This window comes from Malus domestica, chromosome 07 (assembly GCF_042453785.1).
Source record: "Malus domestica chromosome 07, GDT2T_hap1".
NCBI classification, from domain to species: Eukaryota; Viridiplantae; Streptophyta; class Magnoliopsida; order Rosales; family Rosaceae; genus Malus; species Malus domestica.
This window is the reverse complement of record NC_091667.1, coordinates 35,499,394-35,512,316: the sequence shown is the minus strand read 5'-3', so window position 1 is coordinate 35,512,316 and position 12,923 is coordinate 35,499,394. Positions and strand designations below refer to the sequence as shown.

The 12,923-nt window shown below is 34.3% G+C and overlaps 1 long non-coding RNA gene across 1 annotated transcript; it reads right to left on the bottom strand.

Annotated features, from left to right (window-relative positions):
• Window positions 1-5,822: 5,822 nt before the first annotated feature.
• Window positions 5,823-7,023, bottom strand: LOC139197902 (uncharacterized). Its single transcript, XR_011583282.1, has 2 exons — window positions 6,630-7,023; window positions 5,823-6,535 (listed from the first exon to the last, which is right to left on the bottom strand). It is a non-coding gene; the product is annotated as an uncharacterized lncRNA (long non-coding RNA).
• Between the last annotated feature and the right edge of the window lie 5,900 nt (window positions 7,024-12,923).

Sequence of the window (12,923 nt, the reverse complement as noted above, 5' to 3'; positions counted from 1 at the left end):
GGTCACCGTGGTATATTCATATACCCAATTTGAGCATCGTATGAAGAATTAATTACCTAGTTTGGTTTAGGTGTGTTAATTGTGCGTTAAATGACGTTTTTAGTTATTTCACTTCTAGGTGGGACTTATAACGAGGACAAGCACATCCAGGGGCGTCAAGGGGGTTACGACCCGGCGACATACCAGTGAGTGGGCATTTGTTTTTATATATACCTATATACTCGATTTCCCCAGAAATCAAATTTAAATGAAAAGTATATTGAAATGAAATGAAATATGATTTGATTGCCATGCATAGAATGTTATGAATATTATGAACTGTCGTATGATGCATATATGTAAGATGGTGTTGTGGGCGCACAGGTGAGTATTTAATTACTGTTATGATGATGATGATATATATTGAGCTCATATCCTGCACCATGGTTTAGTGCTTATAGTATTCACCGCATCGCACGCTCGCCTTGGATCCAAGTAGATGCTAGTCGTACATACCACGCGGAGTGGGTGCGACAGGCCAGTCGTATAGAGATTTAGAGAGGTTCCGACTGGTGGGTGACCTTAGATTATGTGTACAGATGATTGATGAGAAAAGCACTAGAGCGTAATATTAACCATTAAGTCGTACAGACTACATTAGGTGGTTCCGACTTATGTGCAGAAGGCCGGACAGGTCACAGAGGTGATTCCGGCAGAGTGAGAGTGATAGATTTTGAACTCTAGGTTCAATCGTTCAGGGCCATTAGAGAGCTTCCGATTGATTACTTTCTTTTACCTGATTTATATTATGTCAATGCATTCATACTAAACTGTTGAATTTGGCATGGTACATTCTTTATTGAATATGTTATAAGATTGATGATCGAGATGGTTGAGATATATATATGCTATATACTATTTTTTGGGAAAGTATACAGGTTTTCAAAAAGGGGTTATAAATGTGGATTTATGAAATGATTTGGAAAAGCTTTATTTTCGCCCACTCACGTTTTTTGTTTTTCGCCCCTCCAGGTTCTAGTTGATAGTTGAGGCGTTGGTGGCCTACGAGGACTACTTCGGCGTTCTGACAGACTAAATAAATGTAGGATTTCACCCGAGGGTGTTGTAAATTAGTTATGGTCCTACTTGACTGCACATAGACGCTTATGCTCTGTTTATGTGTGTTTAGTACACTCTTATGCACATAGAATGCTAGGTTGTTAATAACTGCAATTAGTGGTTTTCGTTGACTCGTATTTTATTATTTAATCATTTCCGCTTGCGTTTATGGTTATGTCACGCTCACGTGACGGCTAGCACGTCCTAGTCTTTGGGTTAGGGTGTGTCAATGGTAACCAAACCAATCCATTATGCATTTACAAGCTCTCTCCTACAATTATCTTCATCAACAGTTAACATACAATTGAGAAGTCATTTATATCAAACGAACTCGATGTTTCATTCCATAATCTCATTTTCACTATTTCAATTTTAATAACCAAATCAGAACCTCATTTTATGAGTTCATTCTTACCCGATAAATTTTCCATCACAATTATTGATAACACCCCTTTCCATCACTTTTGGCAACACTAATATTTGAGCTTAAGGTCATAAACAATATTAACACAAATTAAATATCAAATGTCAAGCTATGACTACCGTGGCTAATAAATACTAGAATTTCACACCATAATTCGTTAACGGCAAACCAAATCAATCAAAGTTATAATTTATGAACCTTTTCCGACAATTCTCCTCATCAACGCAACAAAAAAAAAAAAACTCATCTGGAAAACATTTATATTAAATGAACTTAGGACCATTCCATGTTTAAATGAAGAAACCTTATGATCTTTTCACCATCCCAAACATAATAATCAACCATACTCACATTTTACAATTTTATTCTCCGATGGTAGGCCCGACCTAAAATCATGGTTAATTTATTTTCATTAGTCACATTGCTTCCCATTAAATTCATGCCCAACTTTACTTCCCAAACCATAAGATTCATACTCATTTTATTTACCAAACTTTTTTCTTCTTCTTTTTTTTTTTTTCGAGTACAATCTTTCAAACAAGGATTTTAAACCCAATCATTTACTACCCTTTTTCATGTTCAAAAGTTGTAATATATCAATGACCAGTAGACTGGAAGAAATTGTAATATACCTGGCCACACATCACACTCTTTTTACTCTCTTTTTTTATATATATTTTTTTATTTATTTATTTTTTCATTCTCGCAGCCCGCACAAGGAGCTTTTCTTCCAGAACACTGGGTCTTTGTACCCATTCATTTCTCACACCCACGGGCCTTTTTCGCCCAATTCACATCCATAGGCTTTTTTTTTCCGCCCAATTCACATATCCATGGGCCATTGTGCCCAATTTCACATTTACGGGTCATTGTGCCCAATTTCACATCTACAGACTTTTTTCGCCCAATTCGCATATCCACAGGCCATTGTGCCCAACTTCACATCTACGGGTCATTGTGCCCAATTTCACATCTAGGGTCATTGTGCCAAATTTCACATCCATGGGCCTTTTTCGCCCATTTCACATTTCTCACTGGCGCAGGTATAATACAATTCTTCCACCCACTTGTCACCATTCACCCTCACTTTAACGTTCAAATTTTCCATAATGTATATCATAATATCAACTCAATTAAAGATTAATCCAAACTTTAATCAAATACTCATCTTCAAAGCTATAACATTAATACGATAATTTAAAATTTCCTACTCTCATTCACTTCAATTCAAAACATCATAATTCAAAATATATGCATTCAATATAAATTCCTTCATACTCATAAATCTTATAAAATAATGCAACATAAACGCAAATCACAATTACCAAGGAAATTGCATCACAATTACAATACAATTTCTCTATATGTATTTCACATATAAAACATGCATGCCACTTTATTCCTAATAATATAAATTAATGCATCCACACCGCATGTCATAATTCACACTAACAAGACTCAAAAATAGTGCATCTCGTAGAATAGGATCATTTGCTCTTATACCATTTGTAACGCTCCGCCCCGAATTAATTCTTTAATTCCAAAAATAATATTATTATTATTGATAGGCCCAAACTAAACTCCACTTTATTTAGCAAATTTTATATCACAAATCTTTATTTAAATAACTCATTCACATACGAAACCATCAATATTAATTAAATATCAAAACGTATAGTTACCTTACCAAATTTATGTACTAAAATTTATTTCCTATACTTTATAAATATTTTCATTTTCTTTCAATTGACCAATGCTCTCAAAATAAGAACAATTTTCAATTAAAGTGAAATTTTCGATTATTTAAGGCTGCATCTAACACTGTTAGACTGCCTACGTATCCTTGAACGGGATCAAGCCTCTCGTAGTTCACATATTCCAAAATTAAACAAAATCTGAATATATTTCGTTAATCCAACATATACCAAAATCGTATTAATATTCAAACCGCAGCAATTTGATCTAAAAAAAACATAATTAGGATAACGACATTCGCATAAAGAACAATTGTCGGCTCCCTGGCCGTGCGCCACCGCACCCGCCGCCGCGGATGGTGGTCTGCCGCCCCGACTCGCCGAAAAATTCAATTATTTCTAAAAATTTTCAAAAAAATACATATATGAAGATCTCAATGATTAGAGCAACTTTCATACCTGCGACCAAGGCCAATTTGACAGGGAAACACCTCAAAATGGCCACGAACCGTTGGAAACCCTTGTTTTTGGGTGTTCTTGATTCGTCTCCAAAACAACTCCAACGACCCAAAGGCACGGGTTCATCGCACTCGCCGGTGCGGTTTTACCAAATTCAAGGCCAAATTACAGGGTTTTTGGGGTGTAATAGGAAGAGGGAATGATTGGGTTTGAAGTAAGGATCAATTTGGCACCCTTCCCATCGTCTAAAGTGGCCGGAATCAAAAGATCCGATCGGGTCAGGTCGTAAGTATAACCGGGTCGAAGGATCCGGTGCACTTCCTTCCTCTCATTTCCCTTCCTTTCTCTCTTCTCTCATTGGTCACTATCTCATTACCCCTTTTCTAATTGGCTCATCTCTCCCTCATTTCTCTCATTTATCTTCCATCTCCACCGCCTAACTTTTCCCACTTTTAATCTGGGCCACACACGTGGCCTTCCGGATTTGGCTCAAAAAATCTTGAGCACTCTATAATTGATAAATTTACAATTTTATCCCCGACTTTAAACGTTAATAACTTCTTCGTTCTAACTCTATTTCATGAACGGTTTGCGCCTACGCGTTCGTGAGGTTGAGCTCTATTCAAAAATATAAATTTTGACCTCGAAAGGTCTACGTATTTTAAATAATTAAGGTCTAAACTTTAAACCTCGTAACTAGTTTAATTTAAAACTAAACTTACACAAATTATTATAAATTCTTGGAAAATCATATAAAAGCTCAATAATACAAATACGTTGATTATTATAATTTCCGGAAACAAAACTTTAAAATTTCTAGATTAAATTCTTCATAATCATAAATCGATTTATTTTTTATTTTCTCCACATATGCATAATTATGAATATATAATTCATATATTTAAATTTTCAGGGTATTACAATACGGATATCAATTATGAAATTAGGGCATCTAATTGAACTTAAAAGGACATCGTTGGCCCACTGGTCAGGCCGCGAGTGGCAGTGGGCCGCCCCGCCTTGCCGGAAAAATCAACTATTGCAAAAAATTACCAAAATTTACAGAAATGAAGATCTCAATGAGTAGAGAAAATTTTATACATGTGGCCAAGTCCAATTTGGCCGGAAAAAGCCTCAATTTCCCTTAAGTCCGCCTGAAACCCTATAAATGGGTGATTTCGATCCTTCACCTCCGGTGTTCCACCGCCCCTTTAGTTGTTTGGGCTTTGTTTCTGACATCAAGGGAAGTGTTTTAGTGGAGGTAATTGTATGAAATTGCTTCACAATCAAAGGATTTTGGGCAAAGTCTCCCGCGGCACCCATGGTGGGTTTTCCACCAAGTTTCAACTAAATTTCTTCTAATTTTGGATGGTAATGGTGGAGGGAAGGTTGGGTAAGTAGTCCCAAGTGAGGGAGGGCGGAAATCCACCGTGAAATGTCGTCGTTGGAGTCGGGTTGTGGTCGTCGGGTCGGGTCGGGATGAACACCCGCACCTTTTTTTTTTTTCTTCTTTTCCTCATTTTCCCTTTTTTTCCAGCATTAGGCTGCTCCTCACCCTTTTTTTCTAATTTCTGATCCCCCCCCCCTTTCCCACTATGTGGGAGTTTTAAAATAAACTAAAATCTATAGTTTAGTAACACAACTTCAAACATTCGTAATTATACCGTTAAAACCTGAACTCGCAAACGGCTTTCGCCTATGCGTTCGTGATCTTGAAATCTAATCAACAATATAAATTGTGACCTCGAAAGGTCTACGAATTTTAAATAATTAATTTCCAAACTTCAAACTTCGTAACTAATCTAATTAAAATTTAATTCAAACAAATTAATATAAATTCCCAAAAATAATATAAAACCTCAATAATACGAATATGTAGATTATAACAATGAAATCCAGGAACAAGATTTCACACCTTTGATCGGGTCAGTTAGGCCATCTCCAACTAAATGTGGTCCAGATGGCTCCCTTTAGCCCTATAGCCCTCCAAGAAGTTAATATTTTAATGAACAATGTCAGACCATATTTCTTACCTTGTCCAACCGAGGGGCCATAAGCCAAACATAATTTATTATTTTAATTAAATTAATATGGTTACTTAAATTAAACTACCTTATTAAAATAAGATTTTCAGACATATTAAAAACTACAACAACTTCAATTTAAAGATTCAACTACTTCATTTTAAAAACTACAACTTAAATTTAAAAACTACAAGTTCAATTTAAAGACTACAACAACTTAAATTTAAAAACTCCAACTTAAATATTAAAGACAACAACAACTTCAATTTAAAGACTATAATCATCATCTCCATCCGTCATTGTAGGGTATAGTCAGATGTAAGCAACTCTTGTCGGGCCATAATTTTTCTCTTTTTCCTATCAAAATATGCCTTACTCATTGGAGTGTAATCCGAAGTGTTCCTTTGCATGTTTCTATCATTCATCTCTTCTTGTATTTGTTTTGCCCATTCTTTGTGCCTACGGTTCCTTTCTTCAACAACAAAGGCATTTTGCTCCGCTAATAATAGCAATGAAGATGCCATTTCCTGTTGAAAGACGTAATCATCCTTTGCCTTGCCCTTTTCCTTCAATTTTCGGGCCTTGTTTCGTCCCGTAGCTCTAGGTATGGAACCTTCACCCGCAGAACGATTTTCTACCCTTGTTTTTTGAATGGTAGGAGATCCATGTTCATTCCCAAGTGCATTTGAGGAAACATTTCTGAACACATGTGTAGGACCAACTCTTTCTTGAGGTGGATCTTCAAATAACGCCCACATTTTACAAATTTCCCAACAAACTTGATGGCTAAAGGGTTTCGAGTTGTCCTCCATATACAATTCCTCCGCTTGGCGTACCTATAAAATATAATTACAAAAATTAAAGGAAATTAATTTATGAAATTAAATGTAATATAATTAAATATTTAAAATAACTTGTGAAAATACTTACTTCGTCGTAGTAATTAACTCCGCTTTCATGTCTGCTTCCGACCTTTACCACTGCTTGATGCCATTTATTCAAACTTGGATGAAGATATTTTTTCCATCTTGAAGAACAACTCTCGTGGTTTCGGGAATTCGGTGGAGTGGTGTCTTCGCATAACTCATAGTACTTTTTGGACGTACGAGTTCAAACACCTTCACTTGTTTGAGAACTACCCTTCACACTATCTTTCGAGACCCATCTATAAGCCTTGCAAAGAGCTTCATCTTCTTTTTGGGTCCAAGCCCTACCTTTCATTGCAGATGTGGCCATTTGAAAATTATTGAAAAATTTGAAGGAAAGATTATTGGAAGAAGTAAGAGAATAGAATGTGAAGAATTGAAATAAAATGAAGTAAGATAGTATGGAATGATGAAAATTATGTGAGAAATGGTGTAGGAATGGCTTAGGTATTTATAGGAAAAAAATTAGCAATTTTTTTTTATTTTTAAATTTTGTCTTCAAAATAAATTTCAAATGCAATGGTAACCTGACATCAGCCGTTGGCTTTTGAATATTGGGTGGGCCTGGGGCTGGCTAGCTGGCTCCTTTGGGCCAACTGGTTGGTCTGATTTCCTATTTTTGGCCTAGTGGGGCCCACAAGCTCTTTGACCTAGTCCTTAGTTGAAGACGGTTTTTGTGTCATTTCGAGTTAGCCGAGTCGGTTAAAAATCGCCTAAGAGCTTAAATTTGCCTTTTGCTTGGCTTTTTTGTTAAAAAAAAAAGAAAAAAAAAAGATGGAGTTTACGTTGAAGTCTTAACTTTTATTTTATAAATAGTTGACGACTTGACTTAGATAGCTATTATATTGCTATGATACAGCTGGCGGTAGCGAATTGTGAAACCAACCAATCGAGCATGAATCATTATTTTTCTGATGTTAATTTGATGTTATTGTCCTTTGGGTAGAAAATTGCTTAGCTGTTTCCACAGGTAAGCAATTAAACCAATGAAACAGACTCAGATATTTTTGATGCACTTGAGGTGACAAATGTGCAGCCAACAACCAAGTACCAACATTGTAGAGATATATACACACACCAAGAGATGCCTTTGTGTGGACAAAATTTGATTTCGCTCTCTATTCCTACCAAATGACTTGCGTCAAAAAAAAAAACCTACGTCATGTCATAGTCAAAGACCTACGTCGTATAAAAGGACAAGCTTGAATTCAGTTGTCTTAAAGAAAATGACAAGGCAGCCACCGGTCCCTACCAAATTGGCGGCAATTTATCTGATATGTCACCATAGCTGAGTAATTATGAGTTAATTATGTGTCTCAAACTTTTACGTAGCTATTTGTCAACGGTTTTGAATATACCGTTACGATAACATTATTATTGCATCGAAGTTCTTGTCTAAAAGAGTATTGAGTATTTCCTAGGCTGAACAGAACCCTCATCCAAGTGGATCCCAATAGATTAGAGCTAGTGTTATCCAATGGCGAAACCAAAAATTTTCAGGGGAAGAGGCGAAATTAAAAAACGTAAATGGTTCAAAGAAATGTAGCTTACCTTTTAGATAATATACAATATTAATGTCGTTCATTATTTATCAATACAAATAAGTTACAATTGTTGTTATTGATGTTTCATGCTACGAAAATGTCACATCTAGGCTCATTACCAATAAAAGAAAAAACATCTCTCTCAATTAAATCTTGAGGATGAAATTTAGTGAAACAAACTATTTTTTGTTATTGGTCAAAAAATGCAAAATTATTCACCGGGCTCAAACATGCCCTACAAAGAAGCAACTCGATGTTTACCTCATTGAAGCAATCATTCAATTCTTTGAGTTGCATATGAAGGACCTGAAAATAGAGATCCACACAATAGTAATGGAAGTTTGCAAGTCTTGGAGCTTTATGTTTTGATTTTCTGGGTATAAAATGCAAATCCTCCATATTAGGAACACTAATATTATTTTTCTCACAAATTTTTATACATTATAAAACAAGTCCTCAAAGTAATCATCTCTCAATGATTGAAAAAAAAGAAGAAATAATTTAAATTCTAGAAAAATAACAAGAATTAAAAAAGACCAATAGTAAGCATCAACATCTTGTTTTTCTTTAGCCCAAAATTAGGTCGTCTTCTTCCTTGAAAGCATTAAAATCCAACAGTGCAAGCCCAAATACCAGTGGGTTCAGAAGATCGTAGCAGTGGAATCCTCCCTCTTAATGGCGATTTATGATGACTGTAGAGGCTGGAGTTTCCAGCGAGGGGAAGGGCTGAACCTGCGCTCCAGCTGTGTTTTCTTGCGAGGGGAGGGGCGGCCGCCACTCCTCACCCTCACGTGGCTTCACCATTGGTGCCATCCAGTGGCAGATCCAAGAAATAAAATTAGGAGGGTCAGTAAGAATAACGCACAAAGCGTGCAATTTTTTTTATACCAGAAATAGCATGCATATTACCATTTCATGGAGTCTTAGTAGGCTTGAAGTCATTTGGAAAAGCATACTGCACACCTGTTAATGCCTCATTTGTGAGGGTAACTAACATGTTCCAAAGCTGCTCCCATATGAATGCTTAACAAAGAAACACACTTATCTTGAACACACTAACAATGTTTGATATCATTGGATCCTATTAATATGTTTGTCCAATAATGATGATGTTTTATTATTTACTAAGACCACCATTTCATTCACTCTTCTTTCAGATATTTTATCAAACAATTGGAGGGCATGTATGAAGCCAACTTTAATCTTCAAAAGGGCAGCACCGAAGGTATCCATGCGTATTCACCGAAATTCGAAGAATCAGCACTTAAGATATCTATAGACGTTTACTGAAGTTCGAGAGATCAGCTGACCCTCCCTGCCTCTCAATGCATCTGCCACTGGTGCCATCTCACGTAACAGGATAAAGGACAATCTCAATTGAAAGAATTGTGAGTCTTTCGTGGATCAAAGTCAAAGTCCAAAACCATTTATTCAGTAAATAATCAAGGACTTATTTTTTTCTTTTTTTTTCACAAATAATAAAAGAATCCATATATGCTCATTTGTAGGGATATCAACGATTCAGTTTGGGAACGAAAATGCTATATCCATAACCACAAAAATTAACCATATTCATAACCACAAAATAACCATCGAGTATTATCCATAACTATACCCACCAGATAACGGATTCTCCACCGGTTAACAGTTATATCTATCTTCGTCAATACAAAAAATATATTCATTCAATTGACACCTTATAATTTAGTATATATTATTTCGTCATCAAATATTTGATGTATAAAATGTTTCAATGAATGAATCTTATAGAGTATAAAAATTAAAGCTAAACATTGATGATGTTGGCTGATCTTTGATAGTACCATTGAATTCTCATTGGTTTGATTCAAAACTCTTGAATTTTTTCACAAAATGTAGCTTTTGTATTCTCAAAGTAATATATATATATATATATATATATATATATATATTTAATACCATTATATTATATATTATTTGGGTCGAATTGGGGGTCTTATAATCATAACCGAATAATATTCACAATTATTTCCAATATTCAAAATATATCCAAATTTTCTTACTCAAATTCAATCTATTCATATGATTATTCATGGTTATCAAGTTTAACGATTATAATTGTCAATTGTACTTATTTAATTAACAAGAGAGTCATTTAAACAAAACCACGAGTGTAAAAAGAAATAATTTTAAACAACTTAGTTACAAAATACTTTTTAATAATCTAAAGATTCAAAATTTCCATTATTTTTTCATGTTTTGATTAATTTTTTCATTGACGATTATTTGGTGGATAAGAGTTTACGTCGACGACGACTTTTCTTTACTTTGGAAACAGTTCACGACTTGCCTTAGGTAGTTATTATGTTGCTATGATACAGTTGGCGGTAGCTAAGCGTGAAACCAACCAAACGAGCATAAGTCCATATTTTTTCTAGAGTAGGATTCTCTCCCTTTTTATTCTCACCCCTCTTTCCTCCCCTCCTCTTACATATTACTGTTTGTCTTATTGTCTTTATAAAAAAAATCAATATAAGATGTTGACGTGGCCGTAACCGTTCAAATAGCAGGGGAGAGAAGAGGAAAGAGAAGGGAGAGAATCCTTCTCCATTTTTTCTGATGTTGATTTGATGTTATTATCCAGCGTAGAACATTGCTTGGCTGTTCCCACAGGTGAGCAATTAAACCAATGAAAGAGATTCAGATATTTTGATGCACTTGAGGTGACAAATGTGCATCCAAGTACCTACAATGTAGATAACCAAGAGATTTCTTTGTGTGAATAAAATTTGAATTCACCCAACACTTGGTTTTCCTACATGTAGAGGGGACTTTCTTGGATGTTCTTAATCGTTAAATTTTTGTTAAACATATCAAATTTAAGATTTATTGGTTAAAACATCTAGAATACTGAGTATTTTGGAGCACTTAAGAATTTTTGCATGTAGACATATATACACCAAGAAGAGATGTCTCTGTTCTTAGTCTATTTATAACTTTAAAGGAAAATTGGGTGTGTGAGAATCTTTAAAGATGTAATTGAGATATTTGTGGTTCATATTCAATACTCTATGGATTTTTATCGCAAACTAAATGATATATCACCAATGAAAATGAGCACGTTTATCAACGCTTAAGTAATAAACTAATCATCAACTTCCACGTCTTTTAATTTTTAAAATTTAGTCTCCCTAACATTCTCTAGGAACTTAAAATGCTCGTCTAAACGAAACACTAATTCGTCCAGAGTCTGCATGTTAATAAGTAGAACTTTGATTTGTTTACGAAAAGGGGTTTCATGAATCGACTAGCCTTCATGCAAGCGCTCACGCACGTCTAGAAGATATTTTTTGAATCACGGCGTGTTACGCTCGACTTACATGTTTTAAATGTATTTATATGTGTAAATTGATAAAAGGAAAATCAAATATTTGAAGTAAATGAATCATCTTAGATCATGATAGAAGAAACCCCTCATAAACCAATTAAAGTAGCTGAATACACATAATAAAATTGGTCTCTATAAAATTTAAGTTAACAATAGAGAAAATAATATTTAATAAATAATTGATTCAATCGCATTATTGCTAGCCCATTGTGAAGCTAAGCCCACCCTTCCCCCTTAGTGTAGATAATATCGTTTGTTAAAAAAAAAAAAACAATCATTTGACAACTAATTTAATCACATTATTATCTGCGTGCGAAAGACCTTTATTAACTGACATTACATGCCTCTTAAGATGTTTTGAACGTATTTAAAATAGAGAAAATAATATTTAATAAACAACTGATTGAATCACATTATTGCTAGCCCATTGTGAGGCTAAGCTCACCCATCCTCCCCCTTAGTGTATATAATATCGTTTGTAAAAAAAAAATCATTTGACAACTAATTTAATCACATTATTATTCGTGTGCAAAAAACCTTTTCTATAACTGTCATTACACGTCTCTTAAGATGTTTTGAACATGTTTTAAAATAGAGAAATTGAATCACATTATTGTTAACCTATTGTGAGGTACTAATTAAAAAAAACACAAAAAACTAATTAAAATGACAAAGGCATTTTTTGAATCACGGCGTGCTACACGCGACTTACATATTTTAAATGTATTTATATACGTAAATTGACAAAAAGAAAGTCAAATATTTGAAGTAAATGAATAATCTTATATCATGCAAGAAGAAACCTCTCATAAACCAATTAAAGCAGTTGAATTTACATAATAAAATCAGTCTCTATAAAATTTACATTAACAACAGAGAAAATAATATTTAATAAACAATTGATTGAATCATATTATTGCTAGCCCATTGTGAGGCTAAGCCCACCCCTCCCTCTTAGTGTAGATAATATCGTTTGTTAAAAAAAAAAGGGTAAAAGACTGTTTACCACCCTCATGTTTCGTGGTTTTCAACATTTAGTACATCAAGTTTTTTTCGTCCCAGAGTCATACCTAACGTGTAGATTTTGGAACAGTTTCATACATCTGTTAGTCAAACTGTTAGTTCTCCCGTTAAGTGATGACGTGGCGCTCTGATTGGACGCCACGTGTCATTAAAAAAATAAAATATATATTTAAATAAAAATATTAAAATATTAAAATAATAATAAAATATTTTTTTTCTTCTTCTCTTAATAATAAAATATTAAGAAGAAGAAGAAAAAAAAGAAGAAGAGGAGAAGAAGGAAAAAAAATATATTTTATTATTATTTTAATATTATTTTTATTTAAATAAATTTTTTATTTTTTAATGACACGTGGCGTCCAAT